Source organism: Panthera leo, chromosome A3, assembly GCF_018350215.1.
Source record: "Panthera leo isolate Ple1 chromosome A3, P.leo_Ple1_pat1.1, whole genome shotgun sequence".
NCBI classification, from domain to species: domain Eukaryota; kingdom Metazoa; phylum Chordata; class Mammalia; order Carnivora; family Felidae; genus Panthera; species Panthera leo.
This window is the reverse complement of record NC_056681.1, coordinates 11,959,454-11,986,730: the sequence shown is the minus strand read 5'-3', so window position 1 is coordinate 11,986,730 and position 27,277 is coordinate 11,959,454. Positions and strand designations below refer to the sequence as shown.

At 46.4% G+C, this 27,277-nt stretch overlaps 1 long non-coding RNA gene across 4 annotated transcripts; it reads right to left on the bottom strand.

The window, feature by feature from the left end:
• Positions 1 to 16,167: 16,167 nt before the first annotated feature.
• LOC122215436 lies at positions 16,168 to 26,595 on the bottom strand. Of its 4 annotated transcripts, none has more exons than XR_006200377.1 (5): positions 25,996 to 26,595; positions 24,887 to 24,992; positions 18,848 to 18,936; positions 18,378 to 18,527; positions 16,168 to 16,626 (listed from the first exon to the last, which is right to left on the bottom strand). It is a non-coding gene; the product is annotated as an uncharacterized LOC122215436 (long non-coding RNA). The 4 variants fall into 4 exon arrangements; XR_006200374.1 differs by lacking the exon at positions 18,848 to 18,936 and adding an exon at positions 18,606 to 18,807; XR_006200376.1 differs by lacking the exons at positions 16,168 to 16,626; positions 18,378 to 18,527; positions 18,848 to 18,936 and adding an exon at positions 21,046 to 22,615.
• Positions 26,596 to 27,277: the final 682 nt, after the last annotated feature.

Sequence of the window (27,277 nt, the reverse complement as noted above, 5' to 3'; positions counted from 1 at the left end):
GCAGGCTTCGCGCCATCAGCGCTGAGCCAGACGCGGGGCTCGATCTCACAAACCGTGAGATCATGGCCTGAACCAAAATCAAGAAATCAGGATTCTAAAGCTTAACAGACTGAGCCACCCAGGCGTCCCCGGGGTATTTGTGTGTGCATGTACATGTGTGTGTGTGTGTATGTGTGTGTGTGTTTCAACCTTCTCATTTCTGAGTTAGGCTTCCAACTCACTCAAATACGCATTCATTCATTATTAATTTCCTATTCAGCTGCTCAAACAAGCTCACTGCATTCTGATCTCTGCTCAAATGTCACCTCTTCTAAGAGACCTTCCCTCTAAAATATCTTCTTCCCCACCCCAGGACTCTCTCTCCCCTTACCCAGCTTTATTTCTCTTCATAGTACTTTTCATTCCCGACATTATATTATACACGTGTGTGTTTGTTCGATCATTTTCTGTCTCCCCTGTCAGAACATAAGCTCTGTGATCTCAGAGATTCTGTTTCATTCTCTGCTACATCCTTGCATCTAGCACGGTGCTCCGCATCCAGCAGGTGCTCAATAATTGTTGGAGGAAAGGTGAAGGAATAGCAGGTGTGCACTAAGCGTGATGGGCAGGTATCCAGGGGCTTTTGCAGCCCAAGGGCAGCACTGACAGGAAAGTGGGTAACTGGTATGAGGTGTAAGGATAGGACCCTTGGGCTATAGCAGTCAGGGGAGCTGTTCTGTGAGATTCTAGATGGTCTTTTTTTTTTTAACATTTTATTTATTTTTGAGAGACAGAGCATGAGCGGGGGAGGGGCAGAGAGAGAGGGAGACACAGAATCCCAAGCAGGCTCCAGGTTCCGAGCTGTCATCACAGAGCCTAATGTGGGGCTCGAACTCACGGACCATGAGATCATGACCCGAGCCGAAGTCGGTCACTCAGCCAACTGAGCCATCCAGGCGCCCCTCTAGATGGTCTTTGAAAGGGAGTTGAGACAGGCTTGCTGCCTGCCTGATTGGAACAACCTCTCAGTCCAAGGACAAGGAAAAGACGAAGGGTGAGGCTGGAGGTGGCTTGACCCCATGGCTCAGTAGGGGCCCCTGAATTGAATCGAAAAGACCTGGAGGCCAGCCAGGCCTGCCTCTTCCTTGTTCTCTCCCTGTGATCTGGGCAAGTCTTTTCACCTCTCTGAACCTCCATTTCCACATCTGGTTCCTTCTTCCAGGGTTTCTGGGAGGATTTGAGATAGTACCTATAAAGTGTCTGGATGTAGCAATACTCAATCACTGTTGGTATTCTCACACTTTTTCCTGTGGGCCATAGGGAGCCCTTGAAGGTTTTGGAGGAGGGGAGTGACCTAAAGAAAGGAAGGCCCCTGGAGAAATCCCAGAGAGCACAAGTTGGCCCTCATGTCTGCTCGTCAACACCTAATTAACAGGCTTGCCCAAAGCAAACACATAAAGAAGAGGCTCCACAGCCTAAAGTAAAAGATACCATGCCCCTCCTACCCCCTCATACTTTACTGGAAAAGATTCCAGGAACCCGCCCTGAGGAAGATATTGCATAATCCGTGGACAATAGTCACCAGTAGTGTGATAACATCATACACTTCAAACTATCTCAGGTCAAACTCCCAGAGGCGTGAGCAGATAAATATCATTGACTTGTGCATAACTGCTCTCTACGTCCAAGGAGCCCTGGCATTAGAGCCGTGAGCAGATAAATATCATTGACTTGTGCATAACTGCTCTCTACGTCCAAGGAGCCCTGGCATTGAGTCCTTCCGTCGCCAGGGATGCCTATTGGCCGAGCATTGACTGGGTGGCTCACCCTGGTAAGCTTTAGCCAGGCAGTAGTTAATCAGCCCCTTTCAGAGAAACTGAGGCTCAGAGCAGAAGTGACTATCACTTCCTGCCAGCAGCTCACGGAGCCAGTGTCCTTTGCTACTCTTTTCCCTCTGCCGTAATAATGAACAATGTTCTGCAGAGCTGAGGCCCCACCAGCTGACTTCCAGAGTGAGGAGGAAACTCCCCTCACCCCATCATGATCAAGAAATAAGGGGCTCCTGGGGGGCTCAGTCAGTTAAGCATCCGACTTCAGTTCAGGTCACGATCTTGCGATTCCTGAGTTTGAGCCCCGCGTCGGGCTCTGTGCTGACAGCTCGGAGCCTGGAGCCTGCTTTGGATTCTGTGTCGCCCTCTCTCTCTGCCCCTCCCCTGCTCGCATACACTTCTCTGCAACATGCTTTCTCTCAACATTATTTTTATAAGACATGTCCACAGGGAAGCATGTAGCTTGAGTTTATTCATTTTCACGGCTGTGTAGCATTTCACCGTATATTGAGGCCTGTTTTTAAGTCCTTTTTCCTGATGAGGTCTATTTAGGTCGTTTCCTCTTTTTTGCTACTACTGGTCCATAGATTCTTAGCTAAAGTTCAAAATCCAAGAAACCTAAAACCTAAAAGCTTTTTCGTAGTTTATTTCGCAGCAAGACCTGACCTGACCTGAACATCTTTAGTGGCAAAACTTGACCTCAGTAGACAGAAAGCTGTCTATAATCTTTATCTCACTGTGAATATCTGCATGTTCCCCTGAGGAAACATGTAGATCTTCCTTTACAGAGTAGCCCCCATCCCTCTCAAGAGGTGTTCTGTAAATATTCAGTGTATGTCTCATATTATCGTTTTTATTTTCATATTATCTTTCAAAATTCTGTGATTTTCAAAATTTCCAAACACATCTGGCCCCAAGGGATTTGGGAAGGGGCTGTGGACCCAATTCACACAGTGGTGCAAGGAACAACTGCGGCAGAATGCATTTTCCAAAGATGGTCTCAAAAATATTTTCCATCCTCCTGCTCTTCTAGAACTTTCTTCATTTCCCCCTTCTTTGCAGCTGGGTGGGGTTGTGAGTCATTTATAGCCAATAAAAATGCGTGGAAAGTGACACTACGCAGCTTCTGACTTGTTGGTGGGGACACACATCTCTGGAACCTCTGGCCACCATGCGTGAGGAAGCCACACGGAGGGGCCACCTATGGGTGCTCTGGTCAACGGCCCCAGTGGGGATCCCAGCCCACGGCGGGCATCAATCACCAGACGTGAGAGAGAACAAACCTTTAATTTTTTTTTTAACATTTATTTATTTTTGAGACAGAAAAAGAGCATGAACAGGGGAGGGGCAGAGAAAGAGGGAGACACAGAATCTGAAACAGGCTCCAGGCTCCGAGCTGTCAGCACAGAGCCCGATGCGGGGCTCGAACCCACAGACCACGAGATCATGACCTGAGCCGAAGTCGGATGCTTAACCGACTGAGCCACCCGGCGCCCCGAGAACAAACCTTTAGATATTCCAGCCCCCATCTGTGACCTTCCGGTCTTCTCAGCTGAAGCCCCCCGACATGCTGTCCCCACTGTGCCCTTCCCAAATCCATGAGCATAATAAAATAGTTACCGTTTACACACAAGTCTGGTTTGCTACACAGCAGCAGTAACTCTAACACCACCCTCCTGTGCAATCCTATGCATATGGGCAAGAGTTTCTCCAGAGCACGTACATGCAAGAGTGGATTTGCACATCTGCTTAACTATTTCTGAATTGCTTTTCAAAATGGGTGTACCCATTTAAACTCCCGGCTGCAGTGAATGAGGGTTCCCGTGACTTCCTGCCTCACCCACAATTGCTATGATCAGACTTTTCCAAGGTTCTGTCCCTTGGCCATGAAACGCCTCTATAGAGACAAAGATATGAGGAACATCCCTTTTAAAAATTCTGCCACTGTCTTTCTCTCCTGGACAGGTAGGCCAAAGGCATAACAGGGTTGCGGCCGGGGAGTATTAGCTGATAGAAGTAATTTTCTCATTCAACAAATATTTATCCAGTACCAAACTATGTGCCAGGCACTTTTATAAATGCTAACTGGAAAAGATGATGATGATGATGATGATGATGATGATGATGATGATGTCGTCCTGGTACCAGGCATTTATTGACCTTCTATGGTCACTTAACATTCATTCACCTTCTGCAACAGCTCCGATTGCCTTCACCTCTTGCTTTCATTCTGCCTGGTGCTTTGGGGTTGCTGACTCCATTTCTACCTTCAGACTTGTTATGTGAACCAGCCTGGTCAGTCATAACATTGTATTCCTCTGGTAATAGTGACTGGTTTGGAGTTGGGCGGACTGGTCAGAACCAATGAGACTCAACTCCCAGAAATTTAAATTTGTGCCTTTGGAGAAGCCAACCATGTCTTTCACACTAGACTTTAATATGAAGCGTTGTAAGCCTGGAGCAACGGCAGCCATTTTGTCAGCATGCGAAACCTGGGAATGAAGCTGGTGTATGCAAAGAGACTCATGTAAGCAACAAGGAGAAATTGAGTCCTGATGACATAATTTGAGCCCTGAATCCACTTAGCCCTGGTGGCCATCATTTCACCCCCACTTTGTACCAGCTGAGGTTTTCCTGTTTTGTTTTAACTGAAGTATAACATGAATACAGAAACATACGCATATCACAGACATACAGCTCTCCTACATAGGGTGACTGTAGACACCTCTAGCAGAGCACTAGTCACAGTGCTTCATATGGGGATATGTGCACAAGGATGTAAGTTCAAGTGTATGTACATATTTAAAGAAGCACTTAAATAGTACTTACTGGGTGTCCGGCACTGTTCTAAGCACTTTATACACAGTTACCTCACAAAAACATCTTGAGGGAGGTACAATCATCCTCATTAGCAGAGAAACTGAAATCTAGAAAGATTAAGGCACGTGACCAAAGTCACAGAGCTGGTTTCTTTCTTTCCTTTTTTTTTTTTTAAAGAGGTGGGTTTTTGGGGTGCCTGGGTGGCTCAGTGGGTTAAGCATCTGACTTCAGCTCAGGTCATGATCTCACGGTTTGAGGGTGTGAGCCCCGTGTCGGGTTCTGTGCTGACAGCTCAGAGCCCGGAGCCTGCTTCGGATTCTGTGTCTCCCTTTCTCTCTGCCCTTCCCCCACTCACATTCTGTCTCTCTCTCTTTCAAAAATATACAAACATTAAAAAAAATTTTGTTTTAATCAATAAAGAGGTGGGTTTTTTGTTTTGTTTTATTTTGTTTTGTTTTAGAGACAGAGCTCAAGAGCATGAGCAGAAAGAGGGGCAGAAGCAGGGAGAGAGGGAGAGAGAGAGAGAGAGAGAGAGAGAGAGAATCTCAAGCAGGCTCCACACTGATCATGGAGTCTGACGCAGGGTTCAATCCCACAACCCTGGGATCATGGCCTGAGACAAAGTCAAGAGTAGGACACTCAACCTACTGATCCACCCATGTGCCCCTCACACAGCCAGTTTCTTATAAATTATGTGACAGTTATGGCTAAGTTACACATTTCCTTGAGGGCAAGAGCTGTCTCTTTTCCATCTTTGCACCCCCAATACCTAAATCAGGGCCTGGCATAATGTAGATCTTGGGTAAATATTGGTTGAATGAATGAATGATGAATGAATGAAAGAAAGAAACTTTATGAATTCAACTGAGTCTGCTGTGAGAAAACTTTAAAACACCCAAAAAATCCAAATATTTAAAAAAGACTCCAGGGTGTTTCTTCTCCCACTAGAGCACAGATAAGCAAACTTCTTTAGTAAAGAGCCAGATAGTAAATGTTTTTGTTTTTGCAGGCCTTACATTCTCTGTCACAACCACTTAATTCTGCTATTGTACAACAGCTAATGTGGCTATGTTCCAATTGAATTTTACTTTCAGAGACAGGCAGTGGGCCAGATTTGGCCCTTGGGTTGTAGCTTGCTAACTCCTGCTCTAGAGAATGAGTCTTTATTTTATCGAAGTATTCGCTGTTGATTACTGCAGTTAGTAAAATCAATCAGTACCTTGATTTTTGCTTTGCTTTAAGAAATTATGTTTAAGCCACTGCCTTCCAGTTTATCCCATTTACTTCCTTCACTATGTTAAGCTTCCTAGAACATACTTCTCATCATGTCACTGTATTAATCAAAAAACTTTAGTGGCTCCCTATAACTTATAGAAAATGGCCTCTCTTCCTTTGACTTTTAAGACCCCTCCACGATCTGGTCGTGACCCTTTGCGACTCTTCCTTCTCTCCAACAGGTAAGTGGGGGTGTAAACATCTCAAGTTTTACAGTGGGGAGTGTGGTTAGTAACATTCTATGACTGTAGACCGTAGGGCACTCAGTCAACATTCCAGGATTCTACACAGAAGAAGGGGGTTCAGCTAACATTCCTTAAGTCTATACAGATAAGGAAGCTCTATAGACATTCCATAATGATTAGCAAAGAGGCTCTGCAAACACTTGATGATTTTGTAGAGACAGGCATCCTATAAGTAATATAAGATTCAAGCCACAACAAGTGGCTTTGCAAGCATTCCATGATTCTGTGGACCTGAGGGTGTTCCTCAAAGACAGTTCATAATTTTATAAACAGGAAGGAAAAGATGTTCAAACACCCTCAAATTCCATATACAGGGAGTGTTCTGTAAGCATTTTATGATTTTCTACCCAGGAGGAGACTACAAATATTATTTAATTCCATAGAGAGAATAAGGCTCTGTAGATCTTCCTTGATTTTCCAATGTGCTTTGCAGATAGTTAGCGATCCTTGAGAGGGCTCTGCAAACAATAATTCTACATGGAGGAGAGTGTTTATTCCCTGAACAGGCTTTCTAGGTAGATTCCTATGGTCGATAAAGATTCCATGGTCCTAAACAATAGGAAACTCTGCCTGCGGTTAGTGATGGTACAGATAGGACAGCATTCTGTGAATATTTCTTCTTTTAATTTTTTTTAAATTTATTTATTTTGAGAGAGAGAGAGAGAGAGAGAACAAGAGGGGGAGGGCCAGAGAGAGAAGGAGGGAGAGAATCTCAAGCGGTCTTGATGCTTTCAGCGCAGATCCCCACGTGGGGCTCGGACCCACAAACTGTGAGATCGTGACCTGAGCCAAAATCAGGAGTCGGACACTTCACCGACTGAGCCACCCAGGCGCCCCTGTGTAAAGAGTTCTTGTTTTCACACAGAGGAGGGGCAGGGAATATAGGCCATGACAGTAAACAAAATGGTATTCTGCAAATAACTCTTACGATTCTATACATAGGAGAGAGCACAACACATTCCCAGATCTTACACAGGTGAAGGGGGTCCAGCAAATACTCCTTGAGGAGTATTTGGTCCTCTACCAAGAGGACCAAGAATCTCTGCGAATATCCCTTGGTGTTACCTATAAGATGATTTGGAAGCAGGTCATGATTTAATACACAGGAGGGTGCTTGGCAAAATCTCGGGGATTTTGTGGGCTCTAGTGGGCTGGGCACATCTGGTCTTACGAAGGAAAGCTGGGGGCTGGGCAGTTTTACCAAAGGACACAAGAGGCCAGAGGCCACAGGCCAGAGTCTGCAATTGTTTCAAGTGCACATAAAAATGTGTTAGACCTAAAACACAATATTGACTCCAGAATATAAAAAGGAAGCTCCAAAAGTTGAAATTAATTGATGTTTAATTAAAATGTCTACAAAATAGTAAATCAACTTATCAACTGCCTCTGAACTCACGTGATTACATCTCACGTATCTAGTGGGCCATGGGGGTACATTTTCTTATGCTTAATAGGATATGGGTGGGCCTTAAAAACTCAAGACAGAAGCCCAGGAAGATCCTAAAATGGCCCTAGGCTTGGAAGGGGCTGGAAAGTTCATGTGGGAAGGTCAGAGGACTCTCCAAGCCACCTGCTGCCCCTGTCCGGCCTCGTTCCTGAACAGGACACTGACATTCCAAGGCTGGGACTCTCCCAAGAGATGGACTGGGCCCCAAATATCACTGCTGATTAGGGGAAAGGCCGCCCATGTCAGCAACAGGGAAAGCCAATTAGCCAAGGACATTATGTTGTGGCAGGTGTCTGGAAGAATCAGATATTGTCATGGTCTCTCTGTTTCTGTTTCTCCTCCATCATCCCGAGTCCCAGGAGAGGGCTCTGAGCTGGCAGCATTACTTGGAGCAGGGTAATGGGGGCCAGAGCAAGGATGTGTGGCCATAGGTAAGCCCCAGAGTCACAGGCAGAAATGAAGAGTGTTGATCAAAGACAGTGAGGGAAAATCTGAGTCTAGGGTCTTAACATCCCAGAGCCCAGCCATAATCAATCAACCCACGTGACAGCAAATGTAACATTGCCCTGAGCTAGAGGCCACGGGATGGCAGAGGTTATAGCTTTGTTTCTCAGTTTTCTTAACCCATACCCCATTTCAATGAACATAAAAGCATCTCAGTCTCCTTTGACATCATTTTAGATTATAAAAAAATGTTTTTTTTCTTCGAAAACTCCAAAATGATTAAAGGAACACATAGAAGAATATCTTTATGACTTCGGAGAGAAAGAGAGTCCCTAAAATGGCACAAAATGCACAAACTATAAAGGAAAAGATTAATATACTGGAGTACATCAAAATTTCCTCTATGGCAAAAGACCTCACAAAGGGGAAAAACAAGTGACGAGCCAGGAGAAGATACAACCAATGTAACAAAGGAATTAAATCCAGAGTCTATAAGGAACTCTTGTAGATTAATAAGAAAGAAAAGATAGTCATCCCAATGAAAAAAAGCACTAAAGGATTTGAAAAGGCATTTCTGCGAGAATAGAAAGCCAAAAGGGCCATAAACATATGAAAAGAGGCTCCATCTCAAGATTAATCAGGGAAATGCAAATTAAAACCAGAGTCAGACACTGCTTTACGTCCAGGGATTGACAGAAATTCTACTTCTAGGTATGTGCTCCAAAGAAATTCTGGCAAGTGAGCACAAGGAGATATACATACAGGGTGTTCGTTGCAGCATTGAGTACAAAATTTGCAGACAAACTGAATTTCATTATTAGGGGAACAGGCTAATAAAATACGGTTTCACAGGGGCGCCTGGGAGGCTCAGTCGGTTAAGCATCCGATTTCATCAACTCGGCTCAGGTGACGATCTCACAGTTTATGAGTTCGAGCCCCGCGTCGGGCTCTATGCTGGCAGCTTGGAGCCTGCTTTGAATTCTCTCTCTCTCCCTCTCTCTCTCTCTCTCTGCCCCTCCCACCACTCGCGTGCTCTCTCTCTCTCAAAATTAATAAATAAATTTTAAAAATATAATGCTTTTACTAGTGACATGATGGCGTGCTATGCAGCAGTTAAAACGAATAAACTAGAGCTTCTCTGTGTATCAATGTGAGAAAGCAGCAAGCTACAGAATGAGACACATGGTTGGATAACATTGGACTGAACTGTAAAACATATAAACAACGAAACCATAGATACTATGAGAAAATATGAAAGAGGGCTTTCTAACCATGATTTAAAGTCCAGAAGCCGTAAAGGAAAAGATTAATACACTTGACTACATTAAAAGAAAAAACCTTCTGGCAAAAACAAAGTAATAAAGAGAGAAAAGAAACAACCCATCCTATACAAAGTCAAAACACACACGACAAACAGCAGAAAAATTCTTGCAGCTCATATCACAAAGAGTTACTTTCCCTCATGTCTGAAGAGCTCTTAGAGGCAGATAAGAAAAATGGACAACAGCCCGATAGAAAAATGAACAAAGGGTGTAAACAGACAGTTTATAAAGAAGGAAACTCAAGTGGCCATTAAACATGAAAAACGGCTCCATTGCCACTATGCTCCATCTGTCACACTGGGAAAGTTCCAGAAGCTTGATAAGACTTCGAGGCCATAGAGCACCTCCATGATTCCCGGTGGGGCATCAACTGGCCCAACCTTTCTGAAGGGCAGTTCAGCAAAGTTTATCAAAATTAAAAATGCGTAGACCTCTTTGATCCAACAATTCTATTTCCGGGAGTTTGGCAAATAATCCCATGTATGTGTGAGATGACATTTGTATGGAATTACTTATGGAAAGTGTGGGTTATAACAGAAAAAAAAAAAAAAAAGGAAAACCATTCTCTGTTATGAGGAGACTGGTAGCATAAATTGTGATCCACCAAATCATAGAATATTATGCAATAATAGGAAAAAGAATAATGATGTTCCCTACACATTGATACGGAAAAGTGTTAAAGTAACACTGATTGCTGTGTGGAAAAGCTACTGTGACAGTATGTACCTTGCATGAAAACAGTAGGAAAACAAACACGTGTGTGTTTGTATTTGTTTATGCATGCAAAAAGAAACTCCAGGGGCGCTTGGGTGGCTCAAACAGTTAAGGGTCCGCTTTCAGCTCAGGTCACGATCTCATGGTTCGTGGGTTCGAGCCCCGTGTCAGGCTCTGTGCTGACAGCTCAGAGCCTGGAGCCTGCTTCGGATTCTGTGTTTGCCTCTCTCTCTGCCCCTCCCCTAGACATGCTCTGTCTCTCTCTCTCTCTGTCTCTCTTTCAAAAATAAACATTAAAAAAAAGTAACTCCAAATGAACACATAAGAAATTAAAACACTAGTTACCTGTTGCAGGGGGAGGGGGGCATATGAATTATCATCCACTTAGGGATTAAACGTAAAAACAATGAAAATACACATTACACACACACACACACACACACACACACACACACCTCTAAATCAGTTTGTTTCTTCTCCACTTAAAAGGCTCCCAGAGCTGTCCCCTGACATCACAATAAAATCCAACACCTGACTGTGAGGCCTCCCAGCCTTGCATGATCAAGTACCAGCCTTTCCCTCCCAGCCCATCTGTTCACCTTTCCTCACCTCCTTCTACCTAGATGCTCATACAGTTGTGTGTCTCAAAAAACCAGCAGGTATGAAAAGGCATCCGCAAATCGGAACACTTACATGCAGCTGGTGGGAATGTAAAATGGTGCTGCCGCTTTGGAAAACATTGTGGCAGTTACTCAAGATGGTGAAACATAGTTACCATATGACCCAGCAATTTCACCCGGAGGTATATATACAAAAGAATGGAAAACACACATCCAGGAATGCCTAGGTGGCTCAGCGGGTTAAGCATCTGACACTTGATACTGGCTCAGGTCTTGATTTCAGGGTCATGAGTTCAAGCCCCGCACTGGGGCCCTCACTGGGTGTGGTTGCCCACTTAAAAAAAAACAAAACAAAAAAACCCAAAAATGTGTCCACACAAAAACTTGTACACAAATGTTCATAGCAGCATTAGTCATGCATTAGTCATACGGCTCCAGAGTGGAAACCTTCGGTGCAAATTACTAAGTGAAAAAGCCAATCGGAAAAGGCTGTATACTGTATGATTCCAATTATATGACATTCCAGGAAAGGCAAGACTATGGAGACAATATAAAGATGAGTGGTTGCCAGGGGTGAGGAGAGGGGGGGGAGATGAAGAGAGCACAGAGAATTTTTAGGGCAGTGAGAATACTCTGTATGTTAACGATGGATATACGCCATTTCACATTTGCCCAAACCCATAGAATGTATAACTCCAAGAGTGAATGTTTAACTGTAAGGTAAACCGGGGACTGTGAATGACTATGATGGGTCAGTATAGATTCATCCTAATAGCAGAGGCTGTGCATGAGACGGGGCAGGGGCTATATGGGAAGTCTCTGTACCTCCCTTTGAATTTTGTTGTAAACGTGAAACTGCTCTTAAGAGAACGCGATCTTAGGGCACCTGGCTGCCTCAGTGGGTGCAACATGCAACTCTTGATCTCAGGGTTGTGAGTTTGAGCCTCACGTTGGGTGTAGAGATCACTTAAAAATAAAATTAAAAAAACAACAAGATCTCAAGAGTGCACACACACACACACACACACACACACTTTCCCCAAGACAGAAAAAGACATGTATATTTTTAATGTTTATTCATTTTTGAGAGAGAGAGAGAGAGAGAGAGAGAGCATGAGCAGGGGAGGGGCAGAGAGAGAGAGGGAGACACAGAACCTGAAGAAGGCTCCAGGCTCTGAGCTGTCAGCAAAAAGCCTGACGCGGGGCTTGAACTCACAAACCGCGAGATCATGACATGAGCCACCCAGGGGCCCTGAAAAAGACATAATTAAACAAAAAATTATTGAATGAGTTATTGATGGAAGTGAAACTGAAGGCCACCTGTAGCCAAACCAGATGGCAAGCCAGGAGGAGCAAAGTGCCAGTCCGAAAGACGGAGTGAGGGAGGGAAAGGCAAATCCCAGTGTGCCCTTCCTTCTCCACCGCCCCCCACCCCACTTCCCCGCCCTCCACCTCTCCTGCCCACATACACACCTTTTCTCTGAAAGCCTTCTCACCCTCCTAGGCTCACATACACCTACACCTACACACCTGCCAGCCTCAACTCAGACTTCACCTCCACCAGGAAGCTTCTGTGATAGAGGTTACAGCTCACACTAGAGCCCAGGGGAGGGACCAAGGTGGTGAGTCGGGGCAGCAGGGAGGAGGTCAGTGTGGCTGGAGTGGAGCTGGGGGGAGCTGGAGGAAAGAGATCAGAGGTAATCTGATCAGGGAGGGTGATCACAGAAGGCCTTATGGATCATAGTAAGGCTTTTACTCGAATGAGGTGGGAGCCACGGGTATTTTGAGGGACACCGGCTGGCTTAGGATTCCTTTGCTTCTGGAGAGTGGTTGGTGACAGCAGAAGCAAGAAGCGACACCCTCAATCAGAATTGGGGCGCCTGGGTGGCGCAGTGGGTTAAGCGTCCGACTTCAGCCAGGTCACGATCTCGCGGTCCGTGAGTTCGAGCCCCGCGTCGGGCTCTGGGCTGACGGCTCGGAGCCTGGAGCCTGTTTCCAATTCTGTGCCTCCCCCTCTCTCTGCCCCTCCCCCGTTCATGCTCTGTCTCTCTCTGTCTCAAAAATAAATAAACGTTAAAAAAAAATTAAAAAAAAAAAAAAAAGAATTAATTGGCGATGTACCCAGACCACATGCGTGAGCTCCTTCGACCAAGCGAAAGCCTTTATTTCTTCTGTTTTATGTTCCAGTTGACTATAAGCAGGTGTGAAGCACGGTGGTTAAGACCAAGGGCTCTGGAGGCTGGCCTCTGGGTTGAAGCCCAGTCTCCCCCATCAAATAGTCCGGTGTTGTTTCGTTCGTTGGAACTTCGGGTTTTTTCATCTGTAAAATGGGGTTGATAAATTGTATTGACCCCCACAGACTTTTGAGGATTAAATGAGTCAATCTACATTAGAGGATGCCAAGAGCACAGTGAGTGCCCAGTAAATATTAGCTATTATTAAAAAGCGTCTGTCTGCATGACTGTAACCAGAATTTCTCAGGAACTCTGTACTGATTTAAACAGGTACACTGAGGCAGCCCTCGGGGGAAGCTGGATGGAGAGTCAATTCTCTACTCACTGCAGAAGGTCTCCCTACCTCCCTCCTTTACCTCCCCCTGTCCCTCCTTCCCCTCTGACCCTTCCTCCCCCTTCTCCCCCGGGTTTGTTCTGATTCTTGTACCAGGTTCCTGCAGACTCTTTACCTGCTAACACTCCCAAATAACTCCGCCCAGCAATCCACGCGTCTCTGGACAGGTGGAGAGACTGATGGAGCCATTCAGTCACACGGTGGAGGGGCTGGCGGGGCCTCAGAGCCCTTGTCTCATGCGCATTAAGGTAAAGAAATGGAGGAACAGAATGGTTAAGCCGCCACTTCCTGCACGAGTTAGGAACAGAACCGGGGCAGAAATACAAGTTTCCTCTCTCCAGGGCTGAGGTACTTTTGTTTCCTTTTATAAATTTCTCACTACACAAGTAAAGCAGTCTCCTCATAAAAAAAAAAAAAAAAAAAAAAAATGCAGGTGAGGGGCACCTGGGTGGCTCAGTGGTTAAGCATCCGACTTCTGCTCAGGTCAATATCTCCCGGTTTGTGAGTTCGAGCCCCGTGTCGGGCTCTGTGCTGACAGCTCGGAGCCCAGAGCCTGCTTCCGATTCTGTGTCTCCCTCTCTCTCTGCCCTTCCCCCCATTTGCAATCCTTGTGTGTATCTCTCTCTCTCTCAAAACTAAACAAACATTAAAAAATAAAAATTAAAAAATGCAGGTAAGTGTGAAAAATGTCTTTAATGATCACCCTGTGCCATCTGCTAGCATCTTTATCCAAAGCACCCATTCCCACGACCTACCACCCGCTGGAACAAAACCCCCAAGAGGGCAGGGAGTTGGGTCCATTGTGTCCACAGCTGAGGTCCCAGTGTAAGGATAGTGCCTGGCACAGAGTAAGTGCTCAATAAACACCTGCTCAAAGAATAAACGATATTCTTCAATCCTTCCTCTCTCCATGTCAGGGTAATTGCTATTATCAATTTGACTTTTTTTTTTTTATTCCAAGTTAGTTATTGCATATGCAGTAGTTTCCCTCAGTTTGGCTTTTTTTTTTTTTTTTTTTTTTTTACCCATCCAGACCAGCACCATCCGATAGAATGTACTAAAGTGATGGAGATATTCTATACCTGCACCGTCCAATATGCTAGCCGCTAGCCACTGGCCACATGAAGCTACCGAGCCCTTGAAGGGTGGCTGATACCACTGAGGAGTTGAATTTTAAATTTTAGTTAATTTTAATGACTTTACATTTAAATGTAAATAGCTGCCCGTGGCTAGTGACAGCTGTAGCAGACTACTGCTCTTCAAGATGGGTTTCCTGTGCATTTGCACATGTACATTACCGATAGACGGCTTTGCATTTTTGTGTTTTGCGTAAGTTTTCAGGCTTTTTGTATCCTTCTGCTTCTTGGTTTTTGTTTTTTGTGTTTTTCTGGCTGAACACTAGATTTTAGAAGTTTTTCCTATCAGGCCACACAGCTCTGCTGCACTGTCTTTTAACTGCTGCACAGGATTCTATAGTGTGGATGTGCCATAATTGGTTCAGCCATTTCCTACTGAGAGATATTTAGATGGTTTTCAATCCGTCACTATTAAAAGTCACGCTGCAATGAATGTTACTATCCATATCTTCCTGGGCATAAAAGTGACCTTTCTCTTTTGAAAATTAACAATAATAGTTATTGTTATAATAATAACTGCTTGTACTTATTCAGCCTTTATTATATGCCAGGAATTGTACTGAACCTTTTCCTTGTATTAAATGATTCAAATCCTATTTCAGTCTGATAAGGGAGGTTTTGTTATTCTCTCTGCTGTACAGATGCAGAAACTGGGCACAGAGAGGTTCAGTAATTTTCCCAAAGTCACACAGCCAGTAAATGGCAGAGCCAGGATGTGAGCTCAAGGAGTTGCCTCCAGAGTTGCACATCCAGTCTCAGTTTTCCTAGCCCCTGCAAACTACTCTGCAAAGGGTAGGGAGGTTGTGCCAGTGTCCACACAGCCACGGGTCCTTCCCACCAGGGTGAAATGTCACCCTAGGGATCTCTTTTCTGGGATGAGACCCTGGGATCCTCATTCTAGGGTCAGTCACACATCCCTGGAAACTGGAAACCTGGCGGGGCCACGCTGCTATTTGGGTCTGTCTGGGCAGCAGCAAACTCCTGCTGATATGCCCTGTGTCTTCCTCCCAGGCTGGTGTGAGCTCCGAGCGGTATGGAGACAACAGCAAGAGAGAGACAGTGCTAGCAGCCGGCAGACTTATGCAATCCGGTGATACAGGCCGACTGGCTGATTGGAAACAAACAGGAAAGGAGTCAGGCAGAGCTTCCTGGAATCCAGGTCTGGGAGCTGCCGAAAGCAGGCCTCTTCTCTTAGGAACAATTGAATGTCACTGGGGTAACTGAACTCTGCTGGCAACAGAGGCCTCCTGCCCACGGCCTCACAGAGCGGCCTGTGTGAGCCAGGCCGGGCTCCAGAGGAAAAAAGGGCCTGGCAAAGTGCCCTGTGAGGCCATCTGAGGAGACACTGCAGTCTCTCACGCTGGACCGGCCTCTGCTGTAGCCAGGCTGACGGGCCACAGGCGTGGGGATTCCCAGGGCGAGTCTCAGGCACAGAGACAGCTCTCGGGGAGGGCCCTAGCCCAGTGGCCAGGCCCTGAGCTCAGGAGGCAGGACGCCTGAAAAGCAGAGACAGTAGGTATCCGCTCTACCACCCAGCTGTCTTTATGTGAGAACCGCTGTTATCATGCCAAACACAGGGCAGGAAGTGCAGTGGCTTCAGACATTTCTGGAACTGGCGTCTGAAAAGTCACCTGGAATTGTGGCGTCTGTATTCTGTGTTCCTTTACCACTCTGCCCACAGATTCCTTCATCTCTGCTCTCTGCTTCTCCTCCCTCTCTCTCTCCTTCCCCAAGCCCATGACCAACTATGGCTGCCTCACAGCACCTGAGGGTGCACCCATCCCGTAAGCAACAGCTCACGAAAATCACTAGATCATAACCCCAAAATCTCAGGAGAGAGGATCCAGTTGGCTCAGTTAATCAGGTCCCCGTCTTTATCCAGTCAACTCCGGCTGGAGGGTAGGGTTGTGCATTTGTAAGCATGACTCCCTAGGGCGTCCACACCTGTTCCAAAGAGAGGGGTCACCATGGACTGGCCCAACCCCACGTAATGTGCCCGTGATGCTCTGTACCTGAAGGAGACAATCCACAGAGAGATGGGAGCCAAGTTGCAGAAGCTGTGCCAGCAGCCAGGAATTTGTTTCCTCGGGACGAGACCGAGTCCTGCCTCTGGGGAAAGGCTGAGGCTGCCTGCCAGAGCACAGGACCCAGCTGTTGGGTGGGGCTCTGCAGGGCCCGGAGGAGCATCCTACCAGAGCCTCATTCCAGCAGGAAGCCACAAGAACATCTGCAGGAAACCGAAATCATGACAATATAAAATGGTGCTACGAGCAATCCTTAGTCAGTGCTACGGCAGGCTTCGGGCAGGTATTGTACACGCTTCACATTTTTAATCCTCACGAGGATACAATAGAGTAGGTCTCAAGCTTATTTACAGAACACTTGTCGAATGACTTAGCACTAACTGATCACTTGTCTCCTTTGTCCATTTAGTCCTTCAATCACTCCGTGAACGGATATTTAACGGAAGTCAACTCTATGCCAGACGTGTGTTGCTGGGTGTTGGGGCCACAGTGGAGAGCAAAAATGATCCTGCCCTCACAAAGGCTGGAGCCTCTGAAGGACCGATAGCCACTAAGTAGCCATAGAGGGAAGGGAACAGCATCCTAGCACAGGGAAGAACATGTGCTAAGGCCCCGTAGGGGGAGGGAGGGTGTGAGGCAGCAGGAATACTGTTAGACTAATGTAAACCAGGTAGACAGAGAAACAAGCAATTTACGACAGCTAACTCTCTGAGCCCTTACGATCCCGTGAGATTGTTTTTAATCTTACTTTGAGAGGAAGAAGAGAGGGCGAGAGAGAAAGAGAGAAAGAATCCCAAGCAGGCTACACACACTGTCAGCACAGTGCCCAGCGTGGGGCTCGATCTTACGAACCATGAGATCATGGCCTGAGCCCAAATCACGAGTCAGACCCTTAACTGATGAGCCACCCAAGCATCTCAATCCTGTGAGATTTTTTAAAATATCACTTTGAAGATAAGGAAACTGAGGCACAGAGAAGGTAAGTAACTTGCCCAAGAACACACAGCTCCATCAGCAGTGGGAGAACCGGGGTTAGAACCCAGGCCTCTTCGACTGGAATCCCAAGCAGCTCTAATCTTTAGTAAAGAAGGAGACATTCATCCAGTGGGAGCAGGTGTGTAGTCTGGGGGCCCTCCAGGACTATTTTTATTTGCAGCTGTAGCCACAGGATTTGTGGTTTCCATAACAGAGGGGAGAAGAGTGCATACAGCCTTTCTCAGCCACGGACAGGAATCCTTTCAGGCCCTTATTGATATTCGGCTGCAGGAGATGCCACAGGGAGACACGCGGACGAGCCAGCCCAGGGAGAGGAAGTGAGGAGACCGGCATTCATCCTGGAGGGGCCCGTTTCCCTTTCCGTTAGGGGAGAGTCTGTTAGAATGGAAGGAGCTTGGACTCTGCAGCCGGGCCAGCCAGCGTCTGTTTCAAATGACAGCCCCTGCCACCCACATGCTGTGTGGCCTTAGGCGAGTTACATCAGAGCCTCCATTTATTTCCTTGTACAAGCAGGATAAAAGGACCCAAAAAAAGTAAGCCTCTCTGTCTCTCTTCCTTCCCTATCCCACTTCACCCGGTCCCCCACCCCAGAATGTATGCATCATTGCTAGGTTCGTATGTCACCTTCCAGGTAAATTTTAAACCAGAGATACATGGATAGATAGATGATAGATAGATAGATAGATAGATAGATAGATAGATGTACACCTATATATAATATATAGGGGCGCCTGGGGGGCTCAGTCAGTTGAGCGTCCAACTTCGGCTCAGGTCATGATCTCACAGCTTGTGAGTTCAAGCCCTGCGTCAGGCTCTGTGCTGACAGCTCGGAGCCTGGAGCCTGCTTTGGATTCTGTGTCTCCCTCTCTTTCTACGCCTAACCCTCCCTTACTGAACACCTGGTTGCTCAATCCCAAAGGCTCATTAGAATCACTCTCGATTTCTCTCTTTCACTCACTTGTTACATCCCGTCCAACAACCAGTCCTGCCTGGCTTTCCTGTAAACCCAGAGGTAGATCTGCCAAGAAGTGGATGAAGCATGAGTTCAGCACCCCTCAACTGGACAGCCCTTTCAGTGTGGGCACAGCGTCTTGTGATTCTGTAACACCTGCCAAGGGAAGGTGTTAGAACTACAGCCATCAAGACCACTGTCTCTCCAGCTCCCCTCCCCCCGCCCATTCCCTACCTCAGTGTCAGGTGACATGGGAGAGCCTTGGGCACTTGGAGGGATCCGCTAAAAAAAGCTGAACTGGGGAGTCCACTCAGTGGGGTTTAGTGGACGTGATCACGAAGCTGTCCATCTCTTTTAAGCACAGTGGAGGTATGGCCTGCCGTCCTGGCATAGCAGTGGCGTTCGGGACAGTCTTATAGCCCACGTACCGACTCACCTAATACAGAGACACAAAGGTGCAGGGACAGATGTCATACCTCTAAGGAGGATGCAGCAGAGGGACAGAAAGAATCTGGATCTTCGACGATATCATTACTTTCCCAAATGAACCAACTCTGAAAGTGTTCTATGAAAAGTCATACATTTGTACGTTAGATATTGGTTTTTTGGGATTTTTTTTTTTTTGTTTTTTAATTAAAAAAATTTTTTTTACATTTATTTATTTTTGAGAGACAGAGCACAAGTGGGGGAGGGGCAGAGAGAAAGGGAGACACAGAATCCGAAGCAGGCTCCAGGCTCTGAGCCGTCAGCACAGAGCCCCACGGGGGGCTTGAACCCACCAACCGTGAGATCATGACCTGAGCTGAAGTCGGACGCCTAACCGACTGAGCCACCCAGGAGCCCTGGTTGGATAGTGTTTTGTACTTAGAGCCAAATCATCTCAATAGATACAATGATATATGCTTATATACATCTAAGGTTTACCTGGAAGGGGATGTGCAAAACCGGAATCCCTAGATGCCTCCTGGGATGGGGACAGGAGTCAGTGGGAAGCAGATGAGGGGGAGACTCACGTTTCCCGGATATTTTTATTCTGCTTGAATTTTGTTTACTTTGGGTCAGCTTTTCCTATCTCAAGAACTAGAAAATAAAACTTCAAAAGTCAGTGGAACACTTGAATTTTACATTTCTTTTAGTGTATGAAATAAATAAATTTAATCTGACAAGACTGGTCCTTGCTGAAATAGTCTCCAAGAGGCTGTTAGGATGGTGAAAGAAGAAATGTTGACAAGTTCAGTTACTTAAGGGTCAGAAGGTGATCTGGGACCCAGCACGCAAAGCTCAAGGGACATTCAGAATTTTTCCCGCCTGCTTTCCCGCCACTGAGCAGCTCAGCCAACCCAGCCTGATGTTCCCAAGGATTTCCAGGAAACTAACACCGGCCACACCCCTGGGAAGTTCTTTTGAATGACTGTTTCAAATGCATCAGGCTCCTTCCTTTTTAAAGACAGTAGAGAAAATGTTGCTGACTAGCCAAGGAACCTGGAAGATGGTTTTGCCATCTGTTTTAGAAGTCAAGGGGTGGAATTTTTTTTCAAGGTCACACAAAGTCAATAGATGCCAGGAGGGAGTCATCAAGGATTTCCCCGTCTGCCTGTGTGTACTTGGCCCCTTCATGTTCCCGGTTTGCCCAGGGTTCCTTATCTCCTCCAAGAGGCTTCCCTGATTTTCAATGTTAGCAAGGGGAGGACCTGTATGAAAAAATGACCTTGACATTCAAAGTCCATGAGTCCAGAGAACAGCTGCATTCTATAGCCCCTTTTGTGGAGATTTACAGTGCATAATAGATGAAAGTCTCTGGAAAGTTCTGTTGTAAAGAAAACCACCTAAAAAAAATTTTTTTTCCTCATCAATAAAAAGAGGATACTAAAAGGACCCATCTCACGGAGTTGTCATGAGGATTGAGAGCACAAGTCCACAACCTCTTATCAGAAATCAGTGTTTCAAAATTTAGATATTTCTAGATTTTAGAAAAGCCATGTTGTCTATGTTCCACATATTTTAGAGCCATCCCATAATCAAACACATTGATATGAAACGGATTCACATGAAAAGGGTTTGACAAGATTATAAATAACCTCAGATCAGCTCAGGGTTTGCTCCCAAATGAGTTTGGGGTGCCAAATTTGTGGGAAACTGTTGGTTTTCACAATTGTAGATAAAGGAATGGGGGCTTAGAACAAAAATAATTACTAACATTTATTGAGCATTTGTTTGTTTATTCATTTATTTATTTTAAAGATTTTCTTTTTTTTTTTAATTTTTTTTCAACGTTTTTTATTTATTTTTGGGACAGAGAGAGACAGAGCATGAACGGGGGAGGGGCAGAGAGAGAGGGAGAACAAAAATAATTACTAACATTTATTGAGCATTTGTTTGTTTATTCATTTATTTTAAAGATTTTCTTTTTTTTTTTTTAATTTTTTTTTTCAACGTTTTTTATTTTTGGGACAGAGAGAGACAGAGCATGAACGGGGGAGGGGCAGAGAGAGAGGGAGACACAGAATCGGAAACAGGCTCCAGGCTCCGAGCCATCAGCCCAGAGTCTGACACGGGTCTCGAACTCACGGACCGCGAGATCGTGACCTGGCTGAAGTCGGACGCTTAACCGACTGCGCCACCCAGGCGCCCCTTAAAGATTTTCTTTTTAAACAATCTCAACGCCCAGCGTGGGGCTCCAACTCAGAACCCCGAGATCAAGAGTCCCATGCTCCACCAACCGAGCCAGCCAGGCTCTCCCTTGAGCATTTGTTTGAGTCAGGCAATGTTCCGAGCACTTCACATTTAACGAAGTGAATCCACAGGACCCCAAGTGATAGATAGATACTATTGTATCGCCCCATTAGGCAGAGGAGAAGACTGAGGCATACAGGGGCTAAGGAACTCACTCAAGCAGCAGAGCTGGGATTAAATGAGATTATGAATACGAATGGTTTATCACAGTGCCTGGCACATAATCACCATTCCATCAATGGTGGCTATTTTTACCTTACTAATATCATCCTCATCGATGGTGGAAGAATTATGATTGATTCTCATCTTCTTCTCTGCACATATGTGAAATTTCCCATTTTGCTATAATGAAAATATTCTATGTGTGAGAAAAAATGTTTTTCTAAAGGTGAAACTCAATTTCTGAATTGAGCCTAATCTCTCAATGGTTCTTCTGATTCCTTCTGTCAAACTTGATGCTGCCCCTGGGCAGAAATGGATTGGTCACCTCAAATTTGACTTCTTTGGGCATAGCCAGGCCAGACACTGGGCACCCTATGACAGTCCTGGAGGGGCACAGCTTCAAGAACTTGCTAGTTGCCTGTGAAGAGCGCAGCGAGCTGACAGCCTCCAGCTGCAACGTCTTAAGGATCTGTCTCAACTTTCAAGCCAAGGCCATGATCTTCCTGAGTTGCCCCAGGTCAATGACTGAGTATGGCGGGACACCAGGGCTGGCCATCTCGCCCAACGTGGGGCTCCTCTAACCAACGATCTTTGCTCCGGAGCCCCCCGTGGAGTTGACAAGGACTTTGCGGACCTGCATTGAAGTGAGCCCCCCTTGATCAATTCTGTTTTCTCTCGTATTTATTTTTCACAAGCAGAACACCTCTCCTACCTTCTACAAACCTCACTCCGTCTGACACACTGCCCCTTGCTACCCCAGAGGCATTCCCACCCCGCTTCCACATCTTCCCTGCCCAGAGAACCTTGATTTGGGGCCCAGCTAAGGGGTAGAAATCCCTTGATCTTTGGAGGGTGGCTGGCTCTCCAGCCCCAGCAGATAAATCATGACCCATCTTAAGTAAAAGTGCGCATTCTCCTTAAGCAATGATTGGTCCAGAATGGGCATATGATCCGGCTCTCAGCCAATGAAAGGTCAGGGGAAATCTGAGGATCCACTTCATTAATAATATAGAGCTTCAAGGGGGTGAAAGCCTTTTGTCCCCCCATCCCTTCCTTCCTGCTTTGATCGGTGTCCTGTGATCAAACGTTCCATGATGCGGCAGTAGCTGGGATGAGCATGAGTCTGAGGCCAAAAGCCAACCACTGGAGATGATGTAGCGGAAGGATAAGCCTGGGTCCTTGATACATCAAAACGACTCTGGAGCTGCCGACCTCCAGACTTTTTGTTATAAAGGATAATTCCACGTCTTCTTCGCTTAAGCCACGGTCAGTCAGGCATGCTGTCACTTGCAGTTGAAAATATCGTAACCGGTGCGGTCACTTTCCCCATGCTCTATTGCCCAGATTGCCTGGGGAAATAGAAGGAAAGGAAGGAGAAGGAAGGAAACCAAAGTTAGCAAACCCTCGAAGATGCAGGGCTCAGGGTTGCCGTAGAGGTATTTGGACTTTTCCTGGAAGGGCGACATCAGAAAATCCTCCCATCTCCAACTTGCTAACACCTCTGTATGACACGTCCCTCCCCCTGCTTCAAATCCTTCCATGACTTCCCGTTGCTCCCAGGACAGAGTTCAAACTCCTTGTTATAAAAACCTGCAAGCACCCTGGCATCGCCCTGACCCTCTTTATCTCATACTTAGGCTCCAGTCAGACTGATCTACTTTTAGCCCTCCAATATCCGATTTCACCTCTAGGCATTTGCATGTGCTAATTCCTCTGCTCTTTCCCCATTTCAACTGGCTCTCTCTTTACTATTTAGGTCTCAGCTCAAACGTTGTCTACTCCAGGAAGACTTCCTTGATTTCTAGACCGGATCCAGTAAACCCTTGCATCTCTCATTGTACCTTATGTTTGCTTCTATTAAAACACTCACTAAGGGGTGCCCGGCTGGCTCAAGTTGGAAGAGCAAGCGACTCTTGACGCCAGGGTTGTGAGTTCGAGCCCCATAACGGGTGTAGAGATTATGAAAACAAATGAACTTAAAAAAAGAAACACTTGTCAGACCAGTTTTGTAGTTGTTCTGTTCTCATGATTGGAGAACTTGTCTTTGCTTTCCACTATTCCACTCCTAGCTAGTCCTGCTGGCCAAAAGCTGTCTTAGGCCCAGGCAGACTCACAGAGGTAACTACTTCCCGTAGATCTCTCCATTAACTCCCTACAGAGCCTGACGTGGGGCTTGAACTCACGGACCGAGAGATCACGACCTGAGCTGAAGTCGGACGCTCAACCAACAGAGCCACCCAGGCGCCCCAAGAAATATTGTTTTTTAAAAAAGAGAGTGAGACAAGGGGGTGGGGAGAGTATTATTCAAAAATTTCAAAGTCACACAAGACAAAGAAAGACCGATGCCCCAGATGAAAGGAAATTAAAGAGACATGACAACTAAATGCAATATCTGACCCTAAACGGACTGGTTCTTGTGCTGGAGGAGAAAAAACACTTTAGGACATTTTTGGATCAATTAGCAAAATTGTATATTATTGTATATAATTGTATATTATTGGAATTAGTAAAATTTGTATATTATTGGAATGCAAATGGTAGAAAAGGTAGATTAAAGATTTTTTATCAATAATTTTAAAGTATGAAGATTGAGGGGCGCCTGGCTGGCTCCGTTGGTGGAGCACGTGACTCTTGATCTCGGAGTCGTGAGTTCAAGCCCCACGTTGGGCGTAGAGATTACTTAAAAATAAAACGTTAAAAGGAGCGCCTGGGTGGCTCAGTCGGTTAAGCGTCTGACTCTTGATTTCAGCTCAGTTCATGGTCTCACAGTTCGTGGGATCGAACACCGTGTCACACAGTCTGCTCGGGATTTTTCTCTCTCCCTCTCTCTCTGCCCCCTCCTGCTCATGCTTTCTCTTAGGTGTTCTTTGTCCCATTTTTATTCATCCAACTCTTCTGTAGGTTTGATATTATTAACAAATAAAAAAAAATTCAACACAAAAATTACAACGTTAGAGGCCAAACTCCTAGGTTAGCCCCGTCTTACCCTCTACATGGTAAACGCTTGCACAGGGCTTCAGGAAACCTTCAGACTAACAAGGAAGTTTACACAATTCAGCCCAGAGTGGTGGGGTCCTGATGAATTATTAATGCTTATTCAGCTGCAAGAGCTTCACGAGGAAAGAGTCAAAGAGGAAAGTGGGAGAAGCCTGACCGGCTGTAGAACCAGAACAATCTCAGACAAGTGGCAGCCTTTTTTGTTCTGCCTTCTGTGCTTTAAACTTCTAAAGTCTGCAGGTGGATCCGTTAGGGCACGTTTGGGCTGCAGGTAACCTGACACTCAGGAGAGCCTTAAATGTCCATCTTTATTATCTCAGGTAACAATAAGTCAGTAAGTAAAATGTTTTGGGACTGGGAACTTCGGCATCTCAGTATTAGGGCAACGGGTCAGTTTCTTGAGGATTCCCTCGGCCATTCCCTTAGAGTCTCAAAGTAAGTGCTGTAGCTCCAAAAGTCACATCCTAGTACAACCGTGTCCGAAGAATGGAGGAATATATGTATGAAAGAAAAGGGGTTGGGGAGAAAACTTGTCTCTTTTAACAGAAAGGAGAATCCTACCCAGAAGCCCTCAGCACACTACCCCTGCTGCCTCGTTGGCCAGGATTGGGTCCCATGCTTACCCCAAGACTAGGTCAAAGGGAGACAGGATTCCCATGCTGGCTTAGACCAAACAGAATTCATCCTCTGGGCCTTGCATGCTGCTCCTTGGTCCCGCAAAATTCGGTTCTGATGGCCAGGAAGAAGGGAAAAGAAGCAATCAACAGAGCCTGCTTTATGGTTTTGGATATTTCCTGAGTAGGAGCCTAATATTCTCCTTTTGTGATCTGAACCAAAGAATAACTTGGAGCCACAAGGGTGCCAAGAAGCCCAGAGCCCTCAAGATACATGGCCTACACCAGGGACTCCACACTGACCACAACCGGCCCTGCCTGTCCAGAATTCATTCCCCCACGTTTGCACACACCGCTCAGTACTTCTTCAGGGAACTTCCTCTCCCTGTGTCCAGGTGGGGCCATCCCTACCCCAACAGGCATGTGACCAGACCTGGACAATCTGAATGTCACCTTCCTTTGGTGACAGTGACTGGTTCAGAGACAGACCATGTCCTAAGTTAGTCCAATCCGAGCGGATGCTGGAATTACAGTAGGGTTTTCAGGAAATGACCCTCCTTTTCCCACCGGACTTGTACCCAGCAGAACGCAGGCCTGGAGCCCCACTTGCCATCTTGTCAAGAGGAGTCTGACAACGGAGCCAACGCACTGAAGAGAAAAGGCAAGAGATGGCAAGAGACTGTCTGGCGACCTCATCTGAGTTCGTGAATCCAGCTAGGCCTAAAGCCAGAACTCTTCGGTTACTTCAGCCAGTCCTTTTTCAGTTACTTCAGCCAATAAACTGCCTCTTTTGCATAAGCCAGTTTCGAAAGGGTTTTCTTCACTTAAATAAAGGAGTCCTAAGTTTCTTAACCTTTGGAGAAGCGTGTTTGAAAGACAAATTCCCGGGTCTGGTCCTCAAAGGTTATGACTGAGTCCCCCCGGGGCTGGGGCCTGAGACTCCACTTTGGAACGAGGTCCTCCAAGGCCCCCCCTCGAAGGTGGTCCCGCTCACCACAATCTGAGACTCTAGGACCTTGGGGAAGGACGGCCTGTTTTCCTAACTGGGGGTAAAAGGAAACCCAGACCTTTCGATCACAAAGTCCAGCTACCTTCTTGGCACAGAGTCGGGGAAATACCTTGCATTCTTTCCCAATGACTCTGGAGTTGAGGAAATGAAAAGTAGTTGATTTCTCAAACAGGTTATTCCGCCACCTTGAACGTTGGTAACTCCCCTTGCTCCACGATGTTGCTAAAGCGACTCAGAACACTCAGGCAAGAACGATTTCCCGGCCAAACCCAGGGACTGCAAACCCTGTCACTTGAGGGGCCAGATAGGGAGGGCAAACCCGAGGAGCTATGGGAAATAGGCCTGCCTGTGGGGAACAGGAGAGCTCAGGATGGACCAGGCTAATAGACGGCACTTAAAATTATACACTGCGCTGGAACCAGGGATGCACTAAGGCCACCTGGATCTGATTTCGCTTCCTCAGCTCAGCACCAGCATCCTCGGAGGCGGCTTCATCCTCAGAGAACACCGGCCCCCAACCTAACGTCCCAAGGGTTTGGGGACCGCAGCAGAAAAAGGTTCATGTTCCCAATCGTCTCGGTAGAAGTCCAGGAAGAAGCTGTCATTGGCCTGGTTGGGGGTCACGTGACGACCCCTGAACCAATCGCTGTAGCCAAAGAGGTATGGTGGTGTGATTGGTCAGCTCCGAGTCATGTGCCCATCCCTGGAGTTGGGGGATGGGGTCGGTCTCGTTTTAACCGCAGAGACAGAGACCCGGAAGTGGGGGGGAGAGTCGCGTGCCTTAGCTTGGGTTCCCGCACGAGGAGACCCTGACACAAAGATCTCGAGTACAAGTAGATTACTTGGGAGACGATCCCAGGTGGCACCATTTGGAGCTTGAGGGAATGAGACAGGGAAAAGAAGGCAGTCGATGGAGGGTGTGTTTTCACACGAGTTACTACTATAGTCAATCGGAGCTTAATCCCATCGGGGAACTCTGGGAGCCAGCATAGAACGTATGCCTCAGAGTTATCCCATTTTAGGGTTGAAAGCGCTAAGAGGTTTAGCTACCAGCGCCTGTCGATCCTTGTTGGAGAGCTGCTCCCACCGGCGTTAACTGCCAATTGCATAACTTTAAGTATGCAAGAGCAAACTGGTCCCTGGTGACCTAAGAAAGTCCTCGAACATGGACTGTTAGAACAGCGGCTAGGTCAGGAGATTGGAAATGGGCAGTTCGAGCAGAGTGACCAGCCACCCCAGTTGGGGACAAGAAGGGTTCTGGTCAATGGTAAAACCCAACTGCGGGATTTGTGGCCAATCCCACGTCGCCTGAGACCCCAACTCCAGTTTGAGAAGTTTATCCTCTGTACTGTCTCCTCTTCCTAACAACCTTCTCTTTCCCTGTATCAACT